We start from the raw sequence: 4574 nt of genomic DNA on the forward strand, positions 1-4574 counted from the left end.
GTCCAGTGCGGAACACCAAAACAGCAATGTTTCTCTTTCCCAAACCAATCTAGAAGGGGATGGAGAGCATTGCTACTAACATAATGACTGACCTACTGTATGCCCTGATTGCAATACATATCTCTAAATATGATATACAAGAGCAGCTCTTGAGGGAAGGGGCTATTATACGGTCGCTGCTTACCAGCAAAGAGGCTAGGTGCGCGGCATTTACTCTATTGATAGTGCTGGAATAATCATACAAAAAAATTCTTTCATTCATTATATATATCACAAGGAGAACTTAAGAATCTGAATACTTCTTTGACGTTTTCAAACACATTCCTGGCCTCCTATGCCTATGCTGTGTTTTATCCTTTCCAGGCATCGTCTGAATCAAGAGGTATTTATAAACATCGAATAATTTAACAAAGTACGCGGCAAAAATATCTTTGGACAGACTTTACAACGTATATTTTTAAGTTTACATTTAACACGTTTCATTAGTTTGATCAATGCTTAACTTAAACAGTAATGCTAGAATCCCGTGTTATTTGTTGCTTTGATTCAACATGCTGTTTTCTGTGGTGAGTGTATAAAAGTTGGTAAGGACTGGACGACTACTTTTTTAATTGAGGAGAATATAAAACTCTAGCAGCAGTTTTTATAAAACTGAGATGTTTTTTTCCTTTACTTGATGTGATAAATGTTCTGTAGAAACCGTGGGTAGGTGTTGTTCTATCTTAATTTATATTAGGAAATATATGTACGAGGTGGAAATAATTTACTACCCGAGTTTATTGTCATGGGCTTCGGCCAATCAAAAAAGATGCTTCATGAACTGACCTCGATCTATTGATGTTGTTAATAGTAGCTAGGAAGACGGCTTGATTTATAAACAAGGTTATGTTATAATGCGATCTCAATAGCAAGTTATGATGGCATTCAATGTTTTTCAGTCGCATTAAATTTTTTTAATACAACTCTTTTTTGTATTCGTGTTAATGCTCTTTGAAGAGCCCTTCTCAGTATTTTGAAGTAGAAGAAGAAAAAGAAGATACATTAACTTTTAATAATTACGTTAAAAATATAAAACTAGACCAGGAGTTTACGAACGGCTTTCCCTCAAATTTATTTCAAAATTAAATTTGTTGACGGTTTATAATGATGCAATCATGGTGAACAGATTCAAAATATTCTATATTTTGTAAAAATACAGTTCTTTTTAAGTTATTTTACATCAAATTGATCATGTTGATTGCTAAGAGAGAGAGAGAGAGAGAGAGAGAGAGAGAGAGAGAGAGAGAGAGAGAGAGAGAGAGAGAGAGAATGAGAGAGAGAGAGAGAGAGAGATATTTTGTAATCATGGGTACGTGACGTGAAAAGTCTAAATCACTTGACGAGATCATGCGCAGATCCAGGAATAAGGGGGAGTATGGGTTAAAGGTAATTTTGTTTGCCCCCCCCCCCTCATCTCTATCCCCTTGAGATCTTGCTTAAAATGCATCCCCCGGAGATGCTCATTATAAGCAACGCAGGTTTTTCTTAGTCTACTTATTAAAAAAATCGCGCTATGTCACAAAAAATAATATTACTCCCGCAATTTATCGACATGCAAAATTGTGACAGATTTTGAGACGAGCTTATATTCTGGCAGCGAAATATGCCAGATATTATTATTTTATAAATGTAGGGGCTTTGAAAGATATTTAATGTTGTAATTGATCATCAAAGCTGACAAACGGTATTTCTTTAATGTCGAAACTATGTAATAAATGCAATATTGATTGTCAAATATGCCAGAAACATGTATATATACCCCACTTTTGACGGTATAAATAATAAAGTTAATACTTTGCCGCTCCATTGCACAAAAATTGTCATTATCATCGCCGCTCCAATGAATACAGATCGCTTATATTACATTTTTATTCAGTCTTAATTTGTTAAATTCAGTTTTTGGCAAAATTATTAGGCCGGGGACCACCTTTGCCACTCTTGTTCCAACATCCTTGAAACATCGGTGACTAGTACATGAATAACATTTTGGTACGATCATTTGAAGGAAAAACGACTTTAAAGGAAAGGCCCGAGGTGGCCGAACAAACAGCTTATTCGTCCGAACAAATCCTTATTCGTCCGAGCAAATAAATTATTCGTCCGAACGAATCGTAATTCGTCCGAGCAAATCCTTATTAGTCCGAGCAAATAAATTATTCGTCCGAATAAATCAGATTTTTTTTTCATCTGGTCCTTCCACGCCGCCGTACATTTACACCTATATAATCGAAAATAAGAAGTTTTTGGCCCGATTCAAAACAGTAATTAAATGTTACGTTTTGTTTATTACGAAACAAGATGCTAAGTTGTCCATATGCTTCCTTAACCTACCCTCATACAGAATATGTATTGAATACGATACATGGTCTCTATGTGACTAACGCTAGCCAAATGTTTCATTTCGAATTTGTAGGAGGTAAGATATACGTGTATGATCAAAAAGCAGGAAGACAGGTTTAGAAGGGATAAATGAATACCATACAGTTAATGAATTTTCAAAGTCGGATCAATATTTTTTTTTGGAGGGGGGGGGGGGGATTTGTCCAAACAAGATGTTTATAGTTGATACTTTCGTGGAATAAACACCAAACAGTACCGATATTTAGGAACTACATACTAAACACAGTGATATACAATTATCATTAAAAATAATAAATTATATCGACAATGAAGTATTAAAGTGGTGGCACAAATATGTATGGGTATCCATTTCTTTCTAGACAAAATTACATGTATCATAAGAGATATAAACAATTGCATTTTAAATGATAATATGAGTAGATTCATATCTGGAGTTGGATATTTCGTAAGGTCAACAAACCTGATTTATACAAATACAACCCTAGTACATTAATATTTAAGTTCCTGTGTGCAAGATGAACCTTTCAGATGATGTCAGCCATCCTTGCCACCTAGTAAGCGGAAGAAGCGCTTGTATTTTTTTGACAAAAGTGGTTCACATCTGGCAAAATATAAACCGTTCAGGTGAACTATGGTTAAAGATATAGTTACTTTAGTGACAATATGTGGAACGCAAACTGCACAATCATATCGTATGCGTGGATTTTTAAATTGTGTAAACATTACCTTGCACATTTGTTTGTAATTGAACTTGTTTGGTTTATGTGTAACTGTTATTTCCAATTTGCAAAAAAAAAAAAACAACCAAAAAAAAAAAAACAAAAAAAAAAACAAAACAAAAAAACAAAAAAAAAAACAAAAAAAAACAAAACAAGAAAACACCCTTTTCCCACTAGAAATTAAATTAATTATAGATTTAGTATCGTAATTTTTAATTCAATCCTGTTTTGAGATCGAAATTAGATGTCGATCTGATCGTTCGGTGATCGGTCGTGCTTTTTAAATGAAAACAGTTGGATAAAATGGTTATTGTCCTTCCTGAAAATTTAGCTGATATATTAGATATACTCGTTTAAAGATGATTTAAAGTCTTAAGAATATTTTATTTATACTTATAAAGTGATTTAAATTATCATATGTGTTATGCTGTTTTGAAAATGAACTACATAGTTAAGCTTTAATGCTCATTTGAAGTTAGAAAAATCGTATTTACTGTAGGCTGACATGATACAAAACTCGTTTTTATGAAAACCAATAAAAAATGAAATTATTAATTTGAGGTACCACCATATATTCCAGTTTGGTTTTCGTATACAATATACACAGTGCTCCAAATAAAACGCTGGTTTATGCATTGCTGTTACTCAAGTAATTGACTGAACAAAATTGATAATGTTTATATTCATACGTCATTCAAAAAAAAAATACATATATGCATACATTTTGCATGCATTTTTATTAAATAAATGAAAGATGTTAATCTGATATGTTGCAACCACTATTGAAATAAATTATTTCAATAGTGGTTGGGAATGTATCTCATAAGAAAAATCACCTTGCAACCACTATTGAAATAAAACTACTATTGAAATAAATTGAAGTGATGATTTTAATAGAGGTAGGGGATGTATTTCATGATAAGAACTACTTTACAGACACCATTAAAGTAAACTACTATTTCATTTATTTTTTTTAATCGTAGATGGGGAGGAATTAATTTATGAATATAACTATGTAATCACCATTGTAACACATTTGGAAAGAAAGAAGTTGTATATCATATTTGCAAACTATTTTGAAATGCAAGAAATCTAACGAATAATATCAAATACACAATTATGTTACAATTTTCATTGCTGTGTAGAAGTAAATAACCAAATCTCGCAGATAAACATGCATATACATTTGTTTTTATCTAACAAACAATTCAAAAACACAATTAAGGTACTAAAGACTTGCATAGTTTACGGTAATAGCAATCAAGACTATGATATGAATGTACTTATTTTAGGATTTTCACTGTTGTGCAGAAATAACCAATTCTCGCAGATTAATATATAGAACTGTTTTCATATTTTTTTTCTTTACCTTTCTCTTTCTATAGATATATCATGTTTTATGGAAATTGTAAATTATTTGTACTAGAAGACAACGTTGTAAATTGCAAGAACTTC

The sequence above is a fragment of the Crassostrea angulata genome, chromosome 4 (assembly GCF_025612915.1).
Source record: "Crassostrea angulata isolate pt1a10 chromosome 4, ASM2561291v2, whole genome shotgun sequence".
NCBI classification, from domain to species: domain Eukaryota; kingdom Metazoa; phylum Mollusca; class Bivalvia; order Ostreida; family Ostreidae; genus Magallana; species Magallana angulata.